Source organism: Pseudopodoces humilis, chromosome 25 (genome assembly GCF_049639895.1).
Source record: "Pseudopodoces humilis isolate 2021_Gansu_Grassland_sample_001 chromosome 25, ASM4963989v1, whole genome shotgun sequence".
Classification (NCBI taxonomy): Eukaryota; Metazoa; Chordata; class Aves; order Passeriformes; family Paridae; genus Pseudopodoces; species Pseudopodoces humilis.
Window position 1 is genome coordinate 1818357 of NC_142224.1, and position 22301 is coordinate 1840657.

Below are 22301 nucleotides of genomic sequence, written 5' to 3' on the forward strand. Positions count from 1 at the left end.
TTATTTTTGGGATAAACTAGAAGGAGAGATTTAGGAATGCTGGTTTTTCAAGAGGCCATTTGTTCTGGAAAACTGAAGAGGAAATATTAAAGTGTTTTGGGTTCCTGGCCTTAAATTGAATTTGTTTGTTCACCTTTCCCATTGCATCCCTACTCCATGGCCATCATTTACACACCTGGCTCCTACATCCCTCTGTAACTCTTTGGAGTCAGCTTTAACCTATTCCTTAACCTATTGACCTGCTCCAAAGGAATTCTGGGGCTCTTTTGAGTGACTCTGTCTCCCACCCAATATCTTTAGGAAATGGGCAGAAATTCGGCATTTCTCGTTAAATCCGTTCTCGGTGGCATTTTTCTTTAAGGAAGGGGATGGAAAATTGGGAGAAAAAAAAATGTGGCCAGGCTGATCTAGAAAAATCTACCCCTGTGGCTTTTGCAATAAAATGTGGGAAAATTAGGCTGTAGGACCCAGTGGATCCAGTGAATATGATTCCAGGGAAAGCTCATCTTCAGGTCTTTGGGAGAGAGAAGGGCAGTTGATGTCTCACGTGGACCAAAATTTGGGTAGGGGGAGCTCTGTCAGAAGCCCCCCCTCTCCCAAATTAACAATAACTAATAGATATTTCCAAAATAAGAGTGTTTTTCCTGGGGAATAATAGCACAGGAGGGGTTTGGGGTGGGATTTCACCGGGTACCCTAAATTTCAAGGTTGTGCTGGGGGGCGGACGGGTTTGTTAACCTCCCCTTGGGGGCTTGATGGAGGGGGGGACTCCGAAGGACTCAGGGGAGCCCAAAGGCCACCGAGGCTGGCTCTGAATCTGTCTGGGATGGCAAAAGCATCCCGGGGAGAAGGGCTGCGAGGAGATCTGCAGGGGAGCAGATGCTGCTGGAGGGGCACTGGGTGTTGGGGGGTGATACGGGCAGCCTGTCTGGGAAATAAAGCGGGGGACGGACGCTGCCGGGAGGCAGATGTGGTGCTGGGGCTGTGTTAGAGGGGAGCAGGGGTGTCCGGGGGAGGCTCTGAGCGCTGTGCTGGGGACACCGGGGGGTCCGGAGGGGTCCGGGGGGGGCGGCTCCGTTTGGGGCGGGGGGCGGGGGAACAGCGCGGGCCAGCAGGGGGCGCTGAGGGGAGCTGAGGGGGCGTGCCCGTGGGCGGGGCCCGGAGGCGGGGCGGGCCCGAGGGGGGCGTGGCCCGGCGTGGGGGGCGTGGCCCCGCGGGCGGTGGGCGTGGCGTGGCGGCGGCGGCGCGGCGGGGCCGGGCGGGCGGGCGGGCGGCGAGCGGCGGCCGCGCTGTCAGGCGGGTGTCGGTGTGATGAAGATTGGCGGGCAGGTAGGGCTGTCACCCAGGGCGGGGCCGCCGCGCGGGGGCGGGCGGAGCCGCGGAGCCCGGCGGACAAAGCGGCGCGGGCGGCGGGGCACGTGCGGCGGCGGCGGGGACACCCCCCCACCCCCCATCCCCTCCGGTGCGGGAAGTAACTTGCCGTTCCCGCCGTCCCCCCGGCGCTGCGGGGCCGGGGCAGCGCGGGTGTCCGTCCCCGGTGTCCGGTTCCCGCTGCGGGCTGGCCTCCGGCCGGCCGTGCCACTGCGGTTCTCCGCCGTCACCCCCTCGGCCGGGCGCGATAATTTTGGGGGGATGCGGCGATCGGGGCGGGGTGCACCCCCTCCTCCCCATCCCCGGCGGACGGCAGCGATCCCGGGGGGTGTCCGGTGATTGCGGGGTGCGCTCGCAGACCCCCGAAGGTTGCGGCCCCCATAAGAACTTGCCCGGGCGCAGAACCCGCGGTGTTTTTTGGGGGGCCGTACCCCAGGGCTGGCTGCAGCCTCCCCCCGCCGCTCGCTTGCTGAGCTTTTAGGGGGGCTGCGACCCCCGGGGGGGCCCTGCAAGGGGAGGGGGCATCTGGAAGCGGCCGGGGGTCGCAGCCCCCGCGCTCCCCGCAGTGTCCCCGGGCTGCCTGCGGACCCCCGAGCTCTTGGGGTGCCCTCCCTGGGGCTGCAGCCCCCCCCCGAGCAGTTGCGCTCCCCCCTTGGCTCCTTGCAGCCCTCTCCCGGGGATGCCAGCCCCCCTCAGCTGGCCACGGCTCCCCCGAGGAGGGGTCTCAGCCCCCCACGCTGGTCACGACCCCCGGGGAGGGCTGGAGCCCCCCAGCTGGTGGCATTTGGTGGCCGGGCAGTTGTCCCCCCCCCACCCCGGGGTTGGGGGGGCTGCAGCGGGTGGTGGTGGGGGGGGCGATTTATCTGCAGCATCCCGGCTTTGCAAAGCACCCAGTGAGCTCGGGGTGCCCCCCCAGGACCCCCGGGGCACCCGCTGGGCCGGGGGGACAGCGGTGCCAGCTCGCAGGGCCTGATGCGGGCTCGCCTCCAGTGGCCCAGCGTGGCCCCCGCAGGAATGGCGCATCCCGCCGCCTCTCCCGGGACAAACCCCCCGTGCACCCCCGAATCCCCCGTGTGCCGCCGTCTCCTGGAGCTCCCCATTTCCCCCAGGACACCCCCTTCCCCCCCGGAACACTCCGCGGGACCCCTTGGCAGCTGCCCCATGGATGGATGAATACTCGATGCCTTTTAGTGGCTCTGCAGCAATGCAGGGACGGCTTCTTCTTCTTCTTTATAATAATAATAATAATAATCATTAATACTACTAATATTATTAATATTTGAAATTTATCCTTGATTTTTTTGTTGCATTTCCGTCTGTGGGAGGGCGGCTCCGGTGGCATTGTGCAACTCGGGAAGTTTTGCCGAGGGTTTGGGGTGTCCCTCCACTTCATCCCAATCCTCGCCAGGTGTCCAAGCTCAACTTGGGCTCCGGCTCTTTGTTTGGGCTCTTCCCGGTTTTTCTCGCTCCCAAGGATCTTTTTTCCCACTATCTCACCGCCCACCGGGTAACGGGAAACCCTAAACCCGGCAGGATATTTTCAAACTCCCAGCCGGGGAGATTAGATTGAGGAAAGGGAGGGGGGGATGGATTATTTTTGGCTGGGATGCGGGACAGCTGTCTGCCGGGGAGAAGCAAAAAATAGGAGAGGAAATGGCTTAATTTGCCTTTTTTCAACTTATTTTGCCTTTAAATCCTGAAAGGTTCTGGGGTTGGAGTTGGGAAAAGCAGCGTGTGGCTCAGTGGACTTGGCTTTGATGAAACTTTTGGACATCGTGCCTCCGAAAGCGCTGACTTGGTGTGGCTGGCATCATCCCTTTGTTGAAAAACTGGTACTCTCTGAAAAAAAAACACCCCAAAACCTTTGGGGTCCGATGTTTTGGGGGCTCTTTCCAGCCTCATGTGGACGGGGAGAGGGGTTTGGGTGAATCAATTGGATTTTGGGAGATTTAGGTGAAAAGATAGCACCTTGTTTTGGGTTTAAGCTATGTGGAGCAGGCGGATGATGGGATCAGGATTCCCCCTTATTTTTTTTCCCCTCCTCCCTCCTATTTTATTTAACTCCCTGCACTGAGATTCCTTCGTTAGGAGCAAAAGTTAATTGCTTGAGGCTAATTACAGGAGAGGCTAATAGGGGAGCTGGTGGTGTCAGGAGGAGAAGAAGATGCTGTGCTCCTTTAGCATCCCAAAATTTGGCTTTTTAAGGCATTTTGCAGCCCTTGACCCCCAAAGCCAGCCCATAAACCCCTTCATTTTAACCTGAGATCTTTATAATATTAGATATTTATTTATAAATAGCATTAAACACTCCCTGACATCGTGGGGAGAGGGTAAAAACAGGGAGAAAAGTGATGCTGAGCTTCCCCACTGAGCTTGCAGGAACATATTCCATTTTCCCTCCATCGTTTTTGGGAGGGGAAAATAAAGGAAATCTTCTTTTTTATGGAAGTCTCCCTTTCTTTAAGGAAATTGTCTTTTTAAAAAAGTTTCTCCTTTTTCAAGTGAAACACTTTTTTTAGGAAATAGTGTTTTTTTTAAAGGAAGTCACTTTTTTTTTAAGGAAATCTCATTTTTTTTCCAAGGATTTTTTTTTTTTTAAAGGAAATTTCCTCTTTTGGATTAAATGCATGAAGTTGTATTGGGAGAAGAATGTTTTACCCCTCTGGCACATCAGGAATAACTGTTTTTCTAACTCAAGGATAAAACAAGACCCTCATGGGGCAGCTTTGAATTTTGGATGATTTTGGCTTTTCCAGGGAACTTCTGAATTACTTCTTGTCTTTTCTCCAAGTTGATGGACAGCATCTATAAATCTCTGAGTGACAACAGGGTATTTTTTTTTTTGTCCTCCCACAAAACTTAAATATTGGCTTGGTCCTGCTGGGAAGAGCATCCTTTACCCATCCATCCTCATCCTCAGGGATGCAGGGGCTGCACTGCACCTCTGGGTACCACGCACATCCTGGCTGGGTTTGTGTGATGGATTCTTGGGATATTTCCTGAAGACATGGAGAAAATTAACCCGGGATGCTGGGACACCCCAGTTTGGCACAATTTATTTTCCTGGGAGCTGCTGTGGCTTGAAGGAATCAGTGAAATGAGTCAGAGTGATGGGATGGGGCAGCTGAGAGTTGATGGGAGGGATGCAAGGAGCAACAGCCCACACTTCCTAAAGTTGGGAGGAAACTCTTGCCACAATTAGGGATAAATTAAGGGAGGTTTGGCATCTGCAATCCTGGTGGGAAAGCCAGATTGAGCATCAGGATCATCTTTATTTTAGGTCATGGGTACTGCTGATGCATCCCAGCATCCTGTCCCCAGTTATTCCCCATCCTTCCTTCACTCCTGCATGTGGAAATCTTCTTTTTTGGGGTGGTAGTGGGATAATTTACTGGATCCAGACAATTCCCAGTTGCATTTAATATCCCATACACTCTCGAATAACTTGATTCCCAAATAATTTTCGCCACCACCAAAGAGGGTGTTAACAAATGCCCTCTAATTAGCCCAAAAATAAATTAATTCCCAGCATCATTAGTCAGATCATTAAGATGCCAGCTCCAAATAATAATCCGGAAGGATGGGAATTAATCCTCAATTAAATTTAAACTCGGGTTTATCTCTGCCTCCAGCCTTGAAGGGACTGAGGTGGTGCTCCAGGTGATCCCCATGGGAAAACTGGGATGGGATGGGATGGAACCATGATCCTGGTGGGATGAGGTTGCCTTTGCCCAGCTGTGATTTGCAGCTGTATAAATAAGACGGGAATTTGGCCTCAGCACTTCCCAACTGCTCCATTATATCCTATTTTTTTGGCTTTTCCAAGCAGGAACACAAAGCCTGGGTTTACTGGTTAACTGGTGTCTGTTAAATAGTTGGGTTGCAAAATACCTTCAAGACCATTGGGTTCAGCTGTGAAATCGACCACTAAACCACTTCCCAAAGCAACATTTTAAATTCTACAATTTTAAAGAATTGTTATCTACTTATTACTTATTTTATTTGAATTTAATTTTAATTTCATGTTATTTCTTATTTAATTTTTGGCATATTTTATTTTTATTTTAGATTATCTGGTTTAGTTTTGTTTTTATTCTTACATTTTTATTTGCTTTTTAAATTTTTATTTCATTTTTTTCTGCTTTACCATTATTGGATTTTTTTTTACTTTCATTTGACTTTCATTTTTACTTTTTTTTGACTTTCACTTTCCAGACCCGTCTTTCAACATCCTGTGCCACCTGTCCCAACCCTCCCATACAAATTAGAATCCCAAATATCACCAAAAGGCCATAAACCCACAGGTTTAGGTGTGCAGCAGCACTGATGCTCCTGAAAAACCAGATTATTTTGGTGCAGGTGGAGGAGAAAGTGAAACTTGTGTTGAGGGGGGAAAAAAATTTGCCCATGAATGTTCAATCCGGAGCTTTTGGCTTTAACAAGGTGTTACAAAAACTATGAAAAATGTTATTACTGAACCCACAGTTTTTGGCCAGGTTTTCCCTTCCCTGGCTGTGCCTGGATCCCTGCCAGAAATCTCAGAAAGCCAATTAAAAATAATCCAAATTTTGGAGCAGTTATGGGAAGCTTCTATTTTGTTTTTTTCCCCCCATTTCATGTTTGTTTTGAAGATGTGTTTGGGAGTGGGAAATTCCTGGCAGGGATTGGGAGCAGCCTCAGCCTCCCAGGACCTGGGAGTTCCTTCAGGCTGGGCTTGGAGCTTGAACTCCTTGGAATTTTTTCCATGGCAGGAAAAGCTGATTCTGTTTTTCTTTTTCCCCCCATTTCCCCCCCCACCTTTCCCCTAATTTTCCTCCTTTTCCCACTTCCTCCCCCTCTCTTCTCCTTTTTTCTCCCCTTTTCCACCTTTTCTCCTTTATTTTTTTTTTACTATTTTCCTTTGTCTTCTTTCCCCTTTCTTTTCTTTTTTCCCCTTTCTTTTCTTTTTTCCCCTTTCTTTTCCTTTTTACCATATTTCCTTTTTTGTTTCCTCCTTTATTTTCTTTCCTTTTTTCTTTCTTTTTAAATATTTCCCTTTTTTTGGTTTTATTTTGCTGTTTTATTTTTCCCTTGATTTTACTTTTTTTCTTTTTAAAAATTTTTTCTCTTTCTCTTTTTTTCTTCATTTTCCTTTCTTTTTTTCCTTTTCTTCTTTTTTCTCCCCTAAAAAAAGAGGGGGGATATTTTTTCCCTTTTCTCCTCTTTCTCACTCTTATTTTTTCCTTTTTATGCCCTTTTTAATTTTCTTTTTTGGCTTTTCCTCTTTCCCTTTTTTTTTTTTTTAACTTCTATTTTTCCTTTTACTATTTTACCATTTTTTTTCTCTTTTTTCCCCCTTTTTCCCCCCCCTTTTTTTGACAGCCCAGCCTTGTCCAAGCAGCAAACCCAACATTTTTCAGCCCAGACTCTCTGATGTCCCCCCACAACCCACCAGCAAGGCAAAACTTGGCCAAATAATGGAATAAAAAATCCCAATATTGAATCACAGCAGTTTCTTTTCCCATTACCAGATCAGCAGTGAGTTATTCCCAGGATTATTTGGTGGAGGCAGGACCAGCCTCTCCCAGCTCCATCACTCCCAGGTACATCGAGGGCACTTTATGGCTTTATAAAACCCTTCAAATGTTGTTTTTAAACACTACTTGAAGCTTCCAAGGCAAGTTTGGGAATAGCAATTACCAGCTCCTGGATCCCTGGGCGAATTCCCACGGTGCTGGTGGATGTAAACCACTTTAGACATTTTTAATGCTCCTGAGCAATAAATTTAAAAGGGAATTTATTGTTCCAAGCTGCTAATTTCTCCATCCGAATGCCGCTGCCTGTTGCCGAGCTGGGAGCCTGGATGGAGATTTCAATGCTGTCCCAGATAAAAAATGTCTTTTCCTGCTTGATTTTTCTCCTTTTTTTCCCCTATTTTCACCCTATTTCCACTGTCTTCCTGCTGCCTCTTTCCGAAGGGAGGGCTCTTGGTGAGTGAGCTGAGCCCTCTCCAGGTCTTGTATTTTATTATCCCTTCATCAGCTCATAATAAATAATTATAAATAATTGGCTCAGGCATGGTGGGTGGAGGTCTCCCTGCATCCCCTGCTCTCCATCCCACCCCTTGCATCCTGCATCCCCTCCCTGACCTTGCTCACCCTCCTCACTCACCCAGTTTAGATAGAATTAGTCAAAAATCCTCCAAAATCTGGATTCTGAGGAGGTGAACTTTGTTAGAGGAGTTAAAAAGAAAAAGAAATAAATTCTGATTATTTTTTATCTCAATCCCAAGAAAATCCCATTTATATAAAATACCTGCAAAGGTCTTTTAATGCATTTATGTGCAGAAATTGGTTTCTTTCTGTCTTGCTGCCAGATCCAACCTCTCATAACTCCTGTAATTAATTAATTGCTCTAAAACAAAAATAATGAAGTGGGCCACTTTGGCAGTGGGATGGTAAAGAACAAACTTTAACTATCAGAAAAAATGAACAATAAAAAATAAATTAGTAATACATACTCAATAACCAATAAAAAGTAAATTGTAAATAATTAAAGATAAATTAAATGAATTAAATACTAAATGGTATCAATGGATTATTTTCCTATAAGGTGATGCTGGTATGATTTTTAGATTTAGATTTTTTTTAGATCCTTATCCAACTTCAGGGGTGCTGGTGCCAGTTCCAGGAATGCCAGGGCAGTTTTCATAAATGCAGTTTTAGGGATGATTAATTTAGGTGTGATTTTAGTGATGCTGCTCCAGCTTTAGGGGTACTTGATGCAGTTTTAGGGATTCTTACCCATTTTTAGTGTTGCTCATCTGATTTTAGCAATGCTGCTACATTTTTTTGGGGTGCTTATCCAAATTTGGGACTACTTGTGCAGTTTTAGGGGTTCTGATGTATTTTTACCAACATTTGTCCATTCCTAGTGATGCTCTTCAGGCTCCTGGCTGTGACTCCCCCAGACCAGGAACCCTCCTGGCCAAATTCCCCATTCCCACGATTTTCCCCCATACAAACCCACTGTCTCAACCATCACTTTTTATCAAGTTGCTTTTCACTCTTTTTGAGCATTTTCAGTGTTTTTTCCTCATACCAGGAGACACCTCTTGCTGTTGGGGAGCTTTTCCTTCTTTTCAGCCTGACCTTTGCCATCTTAATCCCACCCTGCACCGTGCTAAATCATTCCTCCTTGCCTAAACAACCTCCAGAAGGTTGATTTTTTTTTTCCCCTTTCCTTCCCTTTTAAATTTTAACACCCCAAACAGTGGAGCTGAAGGTCCTGGTGAGAATATTTATGCTAAAACCACTAAATAAAGTGGTTTAGTAGCATCTTTAATAGCTGAGTAGCTGGCAAGGGGCCAAGGTTATCTCAAGGTAGACATCGAGGTGGGGGTGTTGTTATTTTCCCTGCATCCATTTTTACAGGGATTTGGCTCAACAGGGGGAAAGCCAGAGAAATTCCCAGCGCTGTTATCCCTGCAGGAATTACTGGGAGCTTTTCCACCCTGAGTTAATTGTGCTTGGAGAGGGGCTCAGTGCAGCAGGGCTGTGATAAGTTGGGAATGGCTCAAGGATTGGGAAGTGGCTGAATTGAGGTGTTCCAGCCTCTGCTTTGGGGTGCCCTGAGTGTAAATATTGAAGTGATGGGGTGAGACCCGCTGCAAGGTGGGATTTAATTCCTTTAGTGAGGTTCTCATCACTCAGCTGCTCCATCCCATCCATCCCACACCTTGGGGGGCTGCTCCATCCCATCCATCCCATACCTCAGGGGGCTGCTCCATCCCATCCATCCCATACCTCAGGGGGCTGCTCCATCCCATCCATCCCATACCTCGGGGGGCTGCTCCATCCCATCCATCCCATACCTCAGGGGGCTGCTCCATCCCATCCATCCCACATCTTGGGGGGCTGCTCCCCATCCCATGGCACAGCTGCTGTGGGGTGGGGGCACCCCATGCCCTGCTGCAGCACCCCTGAGCCGAGCAGACAGAATTCCAGCCTTTGTTTCCTGTTCTCCGGCTCCACTTCGGGAGGCTGGAGCGCTCAACAAACCCCTCTTTGTGCTAATTTAATTAATGACCGGGGCTGAGGGCAGTGGGGATGAGACATGGTGGCTATAAATACCTGCTTGGGGGGGGTGTGGGGGCCCTGGGAGCTAATTAATTTCAATTAAATTCAAATGGACTCGGAATAAAACCCGATTGATTGATTGATTTCCGCTCGCAAGCCAAAGGTCGATTGGGTTCTAATAGAAAATTATCGATGGATCAACTTGTAATAGAAAGTCATGAGTTGGTTTGCTTGTAATAAAAATTTATTGGCTGGTTTGGGGGTAGAAAATCGTGGGTTGATTGATTTGTAATGGGAAATTGGTGATTGGTTTGTAATAGAAGATAGTGGGTTGATTAATAGTAAAAAGTTATGGATTGATTTATACTAGAAAATTATTGATGGATTTGTAATAGGAAGTAATGGATTGGTCAGGTTATAACAGAAAATTATTAATTTATAGTAAAAATATTGGTTGATTTATAATAGCAAATTATCAATCAGTTGCTAATTCTAATAAAACATGAGAGCAGCTTGAGTGCTGGGCAGTTTTGGAGGGGGGAAAATCTTGTCCCCCACAGCAAAATGCAGCTGGTGATCAACCTGTTCATATAATCCTAAAGGAAAAGAACTTTTCTGATGCAAACTAAACATGCCAGTGGTGATTTCCAGGGAAAAACACGGCTTGGATACACGTGCACACACTCCTGGTGCTCCTCCTGCCAGTGTTTGAGTGCATGAGCTCGGTGGATTTTCAGTTTCCTGGAAAATTCCCTGTCCCTCTGTTGGGTTTTTTTTTTGGGTTACAAGCTGAATTTCAACTTTACATTCCATTTGCAAGCGAGGAAGGGGACTAAAACAGAGGTGGGTTCTCTAAAGCTGCAGCAATGGGGTCTAAAAGAAATTTGAAACTTGCTGCTGAGTGAGTTTTAGCTGCCAAAAGTGATGTTGACCTTCCACAGGAGATGCAGATGATTTTTCCAGCTGATAAGTGATAGTTTTCAATGAAGAGATTGGGATATGTTAATGAACTTTTATAATGTAATATAGTATAATTAATATATGTATGTAACATATAAAATATAAAATATAATATATATAATACAATAGATATAAAATATAATATAAAATATAATATGTAATACATAATATACAATATATAATGTATAATATGATATATTATAATAATATATCATAATATAAATAATATATAATATAATAAATAAAACACATATAATAAATATAATAAATATATATGAAATATGTAATATAATATATGTAACATATATTATATATAATAAATATATAAAAATAAATATAATAATTAATATATAGTAAATATAATACATAATATATCATGTATATAGCATATATATAATGTAATACATGCATATTTATATATATAATAAATACAATTAATAGAAATATGTATAATATAAAGTTATTTCAATATACAATGAAATTAAGCAGTGATATGGCTGCAAGAATTGGGATAATCCTAAATCAGAGATTTTGGGCCCCAAAAAAATCCCCATTCGATTCATTGCACAGTAGGGAAAAAAAAATCAGTGAATAACAATTTTCCTTGAAATTTTTGCTATTTTGGCACATGGAACATCACATCTTTCTGCTGCTCTGGGTAAGGAACCCTGAGCATGTCACTGGCAGGGACCAATGGAAAGTTTTTGTTTATTTATTTTTAATGTCCACGGGGAAACTCCCCAAATACAATATAAACATCCACCAAATCCCTCTGTGATCCCAAGCTCTGCATCTCAGCTGCATCTTTGTGTCCACTCTACCATTAATTAACAAGATTTCCAAATATTTGCCAAAATCCAAAGTGCTTTTCTCCCCCTGTGTGCATTTATTCTCCTTCCTGGAAATAAAATAAGGCAAATCATTGGCAGTGACGATTTGGATCCCTGTTATTACATTTAACATTTCTATTTCCATTCCCTTTAAGATGGGGTGTAGTCCCCGTTTATTTTAGGGATGCTGGGTCTGTGTCACATGAAACTGAGGGGAATTGTTGGTGAAATGATATCCCCAATCCTAAAATAGCTGTGCTCCAACACGGCCCCGCAATCCCTCGGTGGATCCTGCAACCTGAGCCTCGGGCCAGCGCCTCCCTGGGTGACATCCCTGCTTGATTTACATCAGCTCGCTCCTCCTTTTGCTGCCAGGGCATCAAAGCAGCTCGTGCCTGTAACCCTGGATTAGCTTTCCACATGAACAGCCTGAATCCTTGTGGGAAAAATCTGGGAATTCAGTGTGTCTGTATTGGGTGCTTGATTTTCTCCCTGTGCTCTGGGAGCTGGAGCATCCCAGCCCAGGATGATCCCTGAATTCTTGCTCACAGGCAGCTGGAGTATCCCAGCCCAGGATGATCCCTGAATTCTTGCTCACAGGCAGCTGGAGTATCCCAGCCCAGGATGATCCCTGAATTCTTGCTCACAGGCAGCTGGAGTATCCCAGCCCAGGATGATCCCTGAATTCTTGCTCACAGGGAGCTGGAGTATCCCAGCCCAGGATGATCCCTGAATTCTTGCTCACAGGCAGCTGGAGCATCCCAGCCCAGGATGATCCCTGAATTCTTGCTCACAGGGACCTGGAGCATCCCTGAGCATCCCTGCTCCAGTCATGGTGATCCCTGTACTCTTGCTTGGTACCCCAAGCATCCCTGGAGCTGGAGCGTCCCTGAGCATCCCTGGTCCAGTCATGGTGATCCCTGAATTCTTGCTCACAGGGACCTGGAGCATCCCTGGTCCATCCCACAATGATCCCTGAATTCTTGCTCACAGGGAGCTGGAGCATCCCAGCCCAGGATGATCCCTGAATTCTTGCTCACGGGGAGCTGGAGCATCCCTGCTCCAGCCCAGGGTGATCCCTGTATCCTTGCTTGGTACCCCAAGCACAGGGAGCTGGAGCATCCCTGAGCATCCCTGCTCCAGCCTGGGATAATCCATCGTTCCCAGCCCTAAATGGCTCCTCAACAATAGGAGCATTTAAAAATAATTGTTCCCCCTTGGCATTTTCAGGAGAAAAAATTGGGATTTTTCCCATAGGAAGAAGCTCTCCAGCCTCCCTGGAGGGAGCCATCCCAAACAGGAGCAGGGAGTGGAGCCTGGCTCTGGGGTTCTGGCGTCTCACTCCCAGTATGATTTGGGGCATTAATACAAACCACTGGGTTTTACTGGGATTTTACTGGACATTTTTGTCTCCTGGGCAGGGCAGTTTGGTTGGAAAACAATGATTTGAGTTTTTCCAAGTGTTTGTGATGTCCACTCTCATCTGTATTTGCACAGCTTCACAGAAATGCTCCACATCCATTTTTAATCCAAATTTTCCTAGAATGAGGACCTTTGCTCCTACCCAAATTTATGGGAAAAAGTTGTGGTGTTTTTGTTGTTTTTGTTTTGGGTTTTTGTTGTTGTTTTTGTTTAATCCAAAGGGAAAGTTTGGGATGAGTTTTTTCTCCATCCCTTTAGGAACAGGGATATTTATGCACTGGATTTTTGTTCCAGGACAAGCAAAAATCACAAAGTAATTAAATTTTTACTGGGATGAAGCAGGGCTGGGGAAAAAGTTGGATGTGAGAGAGTGAAAATAGGGATTGGGAATTCCTGGGTGGTTCCCACACCTGCATCTCTGTCTTGCTGGGTTAGAGTTTTGGGTGGGTTTTTCCTGCTTTGTGGTGGGGAAATAGTTTTCATTTTTCTCTGAGAAAATAAAAAGAAAACAGAAAATTGGTTAAAAAAAGGAAGTAAAGAAAATGGTAATGAAAAACAAAAAAATGGGGAAAAAACAGAAAATAGAAGTAAAAAGAAGAAAGAAACTTGGTAGAAAATAGAAAAGGTGGGGAAAAAGGAGAAAAAAATAAAAAGAAAAGAAAATGAAAAAAAGAACTGGTTAAAAAGAAATAGTAAAGCAAAATTGAAAAAAAAATGGATTAAAAACAAAAGACAAAATGAGGGAAAATAATAGAAAAAGAGAATTGAAAAGGGAAATTGGTAAAAGAAAATCAAATTGAAAAAAAATAAAATAATATTTAAAGAGAAAATTGGGATAAAAAGAAAAAAAAAAGGAAAATTAGAAATAAAGAAATGGAAAGGGGATAAAAAGCAGCTATCCCCCAGCTGAAGGCAGAGTCCCACCACGGTGTTTTTCAGCAGCATTTTCCATCTCTGCCTTCTCCCACGGGAGTTATCCCCTCTCCTGCTGCCTGCAGCATTCCAGGGCACTGGAGAGATGCTCCTGCTCTTTCCTCTCCCCCACAAACTGTCCTGCAAGCCCAGGAGTGACCCCAGCATTCAGCAACCCCCCCTGGTGTTCCAGGATTCTATTAGAGCTCCAAAGCTGGGATTAAGTGGACATGATTTCTTCCCACAGCCCATTAATTTTGGTTTATTGCTGGCCTGATGGCCATTACCCTTTTTTTTTCCCCCTGCCAGCTCCTTCCCCCATTAGGTTTGTACAATTAGCAAAATACGAGTCATTAATGTGGCGTGGGGGTTGCAGATGGGATTTTGGGATGCTCCAGTGAGGCATCCCAGGAGCTGCCCCGTGGCCTGCAGGGATGTGCAGCACCTGCTCCTGGGGGGAGTTTGGGATGGATCAGCCACTCTTGGGGGATTTTGGGGTGTATCACCCATTCCTGGGGGAGTTTGGGGTGTATCACCTGCTCCTGGGGGAGTTTGGGGTGTATCACCTGCTCCTGGGGGAGTTTGGGGTGTATCACCTTCTCCTTAGGGGAGTTTGGGGTCCATCACCCACTCCTGGGGGAGTTTGGGATGCATCACCCATTCCTGGAGGGATTTTGGGATGGATCAGCCACCCCTGGGGGAGTTTGGGGTGTATCACCCATTCCTGGAGGGATTTTGGGATGATCAGCCATCCCTGGGGGAGTTTGGGATGTATCACCCATTCCTGGAGGGATTTTGGGATGGATCAGCCACCCCTGGGGGAGTTTGGGGTGTATCACCCATTCCTGGGGGAGTTTGGGGTCCATCACCCACTCCTGGGGGAGTTTGGGGTGTATCACCTGCTCCTGGGGGAGTTTGGGGTCCATCACCCACTCCTGGGGGAGTTTGGGGTGTATCACCTGCTCCTGGGGGAGTTTGGGGTCCATCACCCACTCCTGGGGGAGTTTGGGGTGTATCACCTGCTCCTGGGGGAGTTTGGGGTCCATCACCCACTCCTGGGGGAGTTTGGGATGCCAAAGCCATTCCTGTTGCTGAGGGATGGATGGAGCCACGTCCTGCCCATGGAGCATCCCAGAGTGAGGCAGGAGTGGTGTCACCTCTGTGGTGGCCCTTTGTGTCACCTGCTGCTCGTGACCTGGAGACCAAAGGTGCCCTGAGGCACCTGAGACTCCTCCTGGGGGAAGGAGCTCAGCAGAGCAGCCGCGGTGGCAGAGGCCGTGGGATGGCACAGACCCTCACGGGGCACCCTAATTAGCAAAGATCCTCGTAGGGCACGAAGAATAAAGATGCCAACCAGGCACCCAAATTAGGAAAGGTCATTGCAGGGCCTTCTAATTAGCAGAGAGCCTGGTGTGGCATCTGCATGGGCAGAGATGGTGGCGTGGGACCCGAATTAGCAAAGGTGGATGAGCCAAGGTCCTTGCAGGGTACCCAAGTTAATGAGTGCCCAAATCAGCAAAGCTCCTCCAGAGCACCCTAATTAGCAAAGACCCTGGCATGGCACCCTAATTAACAAAGACTGAGTTGGTACCCCAGTCATCAAGGATGCTTGCAGGGTACCCAAATTAAAACTCCAGCCAGGCCCTCTTAATTAGCAAAGGTGCTCACAGGGCACCCAAGTCAGCCAAGGTCCTGATGGGGTACCCTAATTAGCAGAGGTGCTCACAGGGCACCTGAATTAAAACCTCCCAGCAGTGCACCCACACACCAAAAGTCCAAATTCCAGACCCTTTCTCACTTTTAGCGTGGAAATTCCCCAAAACCCATCCAAAAGGAAATTCCCCAAAATTCCACAAGTGTCCAACACCGGGCTGGTCACTCCCATCTCATCCCAAAATGGATCTGATGCCCAAGGTCTGTAATTCCCATCCAAACCCACTGCCCATCAAATGGTTTTCCTTAAAAACAGAGCTTTTCAGTAAAATCTGACCTTCAGATGAAACCAAATTTTAAATAAAGCCTCGTTTTTCAAATTTATTTTTTGTGTCCAGAGAGTAGGATCTGGTAAGGATCTTTAAAGGATTAAATGCCTTTTGCCTGACAAAAATTGAGTTTTGACTGAAAAGTCATAACAAATTTGTGACAGAAGTTGGACAACAATAAGTTGAGCCCAAGATGTAGAAAAACTGATGGATATGGCAAAAAAAATTCAAATAATTGAGTTGATTGCAGACTCTGAATCAATTTAAAGTTAAGGACAATGCAAATAATATAGTATATATATATATATATATAGTTATATATATATACTATTAGATATATATTATATATCTAATATATATATAGATAATATATATATCTATCTATTTATTTATTTATTGTTCATAAGGAATATAAAATATATAATGTTAGGGAATAGATTTAGAAATAGAAAATATTGGGGAATATTATATGTATTGAAGAAAATTAGATAATATTCCCTGTATATGTATTGGGAAGTGCAATGTTTTAGACATCTGTATGTCTATATATATATATAAAATATATATTTATAGTTAATATTCCCTGTATATGTATTGGGAAATGCAATGTTTCAGACATCTGTATGTCTATATATATATATAAAATATATATTTATAATTAATATTCCTTGTATATGTATTGGGAAATGCAATGTTTCAGACATCTGTATGTCTAAAAAAAATATATATAGATTAATATATATATAATTTATATATATAATTAATATAATTATAATTAATATATTTATAATATATTTAAAATTAATATATAAATATGGTATATTGGAGAATATAGTGGAAGAACATATTTGGGAATGTAATATATGGGGAATATATATACTGGGCCCTGGCAGCTTGGAATTAATTGGTATTTCTCAATTAGCTGCTGCTCTGTGGGATATCAGGTGGGTCATTCCTCCAGTATCCATCATCACCCTGCTCCATCCTCTCACTCCACCTGGAACCTGATGCATCCCTGGCAGGTTTTCAGTCAGCTCATCTTTACCCTGCATCTAAAGAACTCCCAAATTTGAGGTTTTTTTAGGTGGTGATGGCAATTTTGTGTCCTTCCTCCACGCTTGGGAACTGATGGGGGTGGGAATCATCATTTTAGGGATGCTCAAACTTGGAGTTGGAGGCTGCTCCTGGGGTGAGATCCCTAGGGATTCCTCTTGAACAAGAGATATATAAACATAATTATAGATGTAAAACCCAGGAGTGTTTTATGGGCACCAATTTGATGAGGTTTTGGCTTTTTCCCCCCATTTTTTCAAGGCGTCTTGCAGGACTTCTTGGCAAAAGGAGGGCTTCTCTTGCCCTGAATGGATGATTTTTACAGGTGGCTCTGTGATATCCTACTAAAACAGGAGGTTAAAATAGCTGCAGGTCCCTTCCCACTCCTCTGGCCGTGTCATCACCTCCAAGGCTCAGTCCTGCAGAATTCTGGAGCATCCCAGCTTGTGCTCTCAGCTCTTTTAGGTTTCCCTGCAGTCCTGAGCCTGAACAATGCCCTTGGTGCTCCCAGGCGTCATTAGGGACCAGTGTGAAAACACCCACAGCTTTAGGGTAAAAACCCTCCTGTGAGAGCTGGAAATAATAACAAAATATCTTCAAATAACTTGAAAAATGGCATTTGTGTGTCTCAGTGCTGGGTGGTGAGATGCAGGCACGTTGACTGGTGGGTACCACTCTGATCCCTCTCAAATTTTGGGCATTGCTGCGCCCGCACCTCCAAAATACGTTTTTGGTTTGGTTTTTTTTTCCTGTTTTCTGGGGTGATGAAACGAAAAGCTAATTGCAATTTGCATGATGCAATCAAGGTGAGCTGATGAGATGCTCAAGGGCTTTTAGGCAAGCACGGAGGGGGTGGGGGTGGGGTGTGGGGTCCTCCCCCAGCCCCCCCATCCTGGAGCAGAGCTGCCTGTTGGAGCACCGCTCTCAATTAATGGCTCTGGTTAATCACCCCCCCTGTCCAGAGCAGGATTGTCTTACGGATAATTTCGTTTGCCTAACGAGATTTTCACTAATTAAATCTCCTTTCGGTTGGTGAGGTTCTCCCTGCTGGATAAGGGGAAATGTTTGTGAAGCCAGTGCCGCTCCCGGCTAAATAAACCTTTCCACTTGGCTACTGAAAAATTCCCACTGGGAATGCAGGATATAAACACTGCTTTGGCAAATTAATTAATTCTTGCAACCCTGAAAATGCTTTTCCATCCCCCCCAAAAAATTTAGAGGAGTTGCTTCCTGCAACATCCATCCACATTGGGATGCTCGTGTGTCAAATGATAGATGGAATTCTGGTGCAAAGTACCAAATTCCAGAGGGTTTTGGCTTACCTGGGATGGTTGATCAGGAAAAGGCAGAGTGAGGTTTTGAGGCTCAAAAGTAGCCCCAAAATCATCATTGATATCTTGTGGTGTAGCAAAAGTGGGTTTGTTGAAGAATAAATTAGATTTTCTCCAAAAAGCCACGATGTCAGGATAGCAGAATCCTGCAGAGTCTGGAAATTCAGGAAAATGAATTCAGGAAATTCAGGAAGGAAATCCTTGCCAGTCCTGGAAAGTGCTGTTCACTCCCAAGTTGTGCATCTCTGTGTCAAGGTGTTGGTTTTTCTCCTAAAGATTCCTATTTCTGCCAGCCTCCATGGGAATCTCTGAGCAAATTCACTTTGGATTAAATAGAATAGAATGGACTAGAATAGATCTTTGTAAATGAGATATTCCCAAATACCTCAAATCCTGTTATTTCTCAATCTATCTCACTTGAGATCCAGAATGGAGATGTATTCCATCTCAGGTGTTACATTCCACATTTTTCTCCAATGGCAAGTGGTCCTTCAGGTTTTGGATATTTTTTTTTTTTACAGGAGCTGAACTGTGGGTTGGAACTTAAAATACATATATTTTATATATATAAAAAAATAAATATATATTTATATACAGAAAAATAGGGGCTGAACCATGGGTTTTTCGATAAATTACATATCATGCATGTATTTATATAATTAAATGATGTGATATACAGTGTAGTGTATAATATCTATGATATATGATATAATAAATATATGTTATATTTAGATTATAATAGACATAAAGTATCTAATATAGCTTAAGAATATAATTAATATGTATGAGAATGACAGTAATAGATAATACAGACTATAAAAGATGAAATACAAACTATAATATAGACTATATAGAATATAGACTATCTCTATATGTAATACAGTATTGTTACATATAGGATAAGCTATGCTATCTCTGTTTTATATAATAAATAAGTTATATAGTGTGTATATAAAAAACCCCCTTCTATATACTATTTATAATACATAGTTAAACATATAGGAAATATAAAATATATATAATGTATTATAAATGCATAGTTATATATATATGTGTGTAATATTTATAACTGTGTATTTAAATATAAGATATTGTTATTTATTATTACTGAGAGAAAAAAGTAAATTTCAGGAAATCTAATGGGATTTTAATGGGTGGGAAGGTGGGGCATGCTCCCAGCTCCCACACACTCCCTGCTCACTCTTCTCACTTTCTGCTCATTCTCTACTCACTCCCTGCTCACTCCCTGCTCATTCTCTGCTCACTCCCTGCTCATTCTCTACTCATTCTCTGCTCACTCCCTGCTCACTCCCTGCTCACTCCCTGCTCACTCCCTGCTCATTCTCTACTCATTCTCTACTCATTCTCTGCTCACTCCCTGCTCACTCTCTGCTCATTCTCTACTCACTCCCTGCTCATTCTCTACTCATTCTCTGCTCACTCCCTGCTCACTCTCTGCTCACTCCCTGCTCATTCTCTACTCATTCTCTGCTCACTCCCTGCTCACTCCCTGCTCATTCTCTACTCATTCTCTGCTCACTCCCTGCTCACTCCCTGCTCACCCTGTGCTCACTCCCTGCTCACTCCCTACTCACTCCCTGATGCCTTGGAGAGGCTCCCTAGAGCAGAGCCCAGACAGAGCTGAGAGAATAAAGTGGGGATTTACTAAAGGCCTTTAACAGACACACCCTGGGCAGCCAAAGCCTCCCAGAGGCTGCCCCCAGGCTGGACAATGGGCACCAGTTTTTCAGCCAGATCTGAGTTTGGTTCATTTGCATATCAGGGGTTAATTGTGCAATTACAGCTCCAGGTCATGAAGCCACGTTCCCCCAGTTTGCCCCTCCCCAGTTCACTGCTGTTTGTGTTTTTGGGGGGCTGAGGCTGTTGGGTGACCTTGGTTCTCAGGCCTGGAAGGATTTTGTTTTGTCTGACCAGAGTGTGAGGAGAGCTCAGCAACACTCTGGAGATGAGAGTTGGAGGATCTGAAAAATGTAAAACCTAAAGTTTTTATACACGCTCTGTGCTCGCTCCCTACTCACTCTCTGCTCACTCCCTGCTCACTCTCTACTCACTCCTTGCTCACTCTTCCTTCCACAACTCCCTGTCCCTCTCTCCCTCTCACTCCCCTGCCCTCACACGCTCTCACCTCTCTCCACATCTCCCTCTCCTGCACCAGCAATGGTCTAAAAAGCTCCAAAATAACCCAATTTCCCCCCAATTTTCCCCCCAATTTCCCCCAATTTCTCCCCAATTTCCCCCCAATTTCCCCCAATTTTTGCCCCAATTTCCCCCCAATTTCCCTTCAATTTCCCCCCAATTTTCCCCCAATTTCTCCCCAATTTTCCCCCAATTTCCCCCAATTTTCCCCCAATTTCCCCCAATTTCTCCCCAATTTCCCTTCAATTTCCCCCCAATTTTTCCCCATTTTTTCCCCAATTTTTTCCCCTAATTTCCCCCAATTTTCCCCCAATTTCCCCCAATTTCTCCCCAATTTCCCTTCAATTTCCTCCCAATTTTCCCTCAATTTTCCCCCAATTTCTCCCCAATTTCCCCCCAATTTTCCCCCAATTTCTCCCCAATTTCCCCCAATTTCTCCCCAATTTTCCCCAATTTCCCCCAATTTTCCCCCAATTTCCCTTCAATTTCCTCCCAATTTTCCCCCAATTTCTCCCCAATTTCTCCCCAATTTCCCCCAATTTCCCCCCAATTTCTCCCCAATTTCCCCCAATTTTCCCCCCAATTTCCCCCAATTTTCCCCCAATTTTCGCCCCCAATTTCCCCCAATTTATCCCCAATTACCCCAAATTTTCCCCAAATTTTCCCCAAATTTTCCCCCAATTTCCCCCCAATTTCTCCCCAATTTCCCCCAATTTCCCCCAATTTCTCCCCAATTTCCCCCCAATTTCTCCCCAATTTCCCTTCAATTTCCCCCAATTTTCCCCCAATTTTCCCCCAATTTTCCCCCAATTTCCCCCAATTTTCCCCCAATTTCCCCCAAATTCTCCCCAATTTCCCTTCAATTTCCTCCCAATTTTCCCCCAATTTCTCCCCAATTTCTCCCCAATTTCCCCCAATTTTCCCCAAATTTTCCCCCAATTTCCCCCCAATTTCTCCCCAATTTTCCCTCAGTTTTTCCCCAATTTCCCCCCAATTTCCCCCCAATTTTTCCCCAATTTCCCCCCAATTTTCCCGAGTTTTTCCCACTGGCTTCCCAGCAGGACTCAGCATGTTGGTACCCACTGGAGCATCCCAGCTCGGTGGTGAAGTCATTTCACAACTCCTAAATATTTGTGTGTATGGCTTTGCAAAATATTTAATAAGATCTAATAATATTTTATACTATTCACTAACATTTAATGTGCTTTAAATCATTTTACATAATTTTAAATAATTTAATATTATTTAATAACACATTATTGTGGCATGAGCATCACCTGTGGCTTATGGAAGGCACCAAGGCTAAAAAAAGAAGTCACTGGGAGAATTGTAATAATCCCTTTGGGAACAAAATAATTGGTGACCGAGGAGAAATAGGGAAAAGTAAAAGAAAGTAAAATAAATTAACAAAAAAACCTATGTATTAACGAAACATTAACTCCCAACATGAGCTGACTTCCATGAGAGTGGGGGGATGCTCTGCTAAAAAAAAAAATCCCACTAGAAGGAAAAGAAAAGAAAATAAAAATGTTTTATCTCTGCTCCCATTCTGTGATAATGATCTTAACAGAGTTGGGAACTGGCAAGGAAAAAAACGTGTGTGGTTTTTAAATGAAAATTGCCTTTGCTCCAGAGGGCTGGGGCAGATATTTGGATTATTTGACCATTTGGGGGGATTATTTTATTAATTATTCAATTTATTTTATTATTTTGGGGAGTATTTTATTACTTTTGAGATGTAGTTTCTTATTTATTTGGGTTTTTTGTTATTTACTTAGGCTTATTTTATCATTTACTTTGGGTATTTTATTATTTTGGGGGTATTTTGTAATTTATTTAAGTTATTTTATTATTCTGGGGGTATTTTGTTATTTATTTGAGTTTTTTATTATTTTGGGGTTTTTTTTGTAATTTATTTGAGTTATTTTATTATTCTGGGGGTATTTTGTTATTTATTTGGGGTTTTTTTGTAATTTATTTGAGTTATTTTATTATTTTGGGTGTATTTTGTAACTCATTTGGAAAATTTTATTTTTTCTGTATTTTATAATTTATTTGGGGTCACTTTTAAATTTTTTAATTTATTTGGAGGTATTTCTATTTGGGAATTTATTTTTTTTATGTCTTTGGGGAGGATATTTTATGAATTTGGGGACCTATTTTCTTAATTTAGTGTTTATTTTATATTTGGGGTGACCTTGCTCAGGGCTTGATGTTGCATTTTTG

The 22301-nt window shown here is 44.2% G+C and overlaps 1 protein-coding gene across 3 annotated transcripts in view; it reads left to right on the forward strand.

Annotated features, from left to right (window-relative positions):
• Positions 1–1261: 1261 nt before the first annotated feature.
• Positions 1262–22301, forward strand: part of PKNOX2 (PBX/knotted 1 homeobox 2) — a 92423-nt gene continuing 71383 nt past the window's right edge. Inside the window, exon 1 of one of the 3 annotated variants that reach the window (XM_088066775.1) lies at positions 1262–1329. The gene's annotated coding sequence lies outside the window, so the exon portion shown is untranslated. The remainder of the gene's footprint in view (positions 1330–22301) is intronic. The other 2 variants (XM_088066774.1, XM_088066776.1) reach the window with 2 other exon arrangements.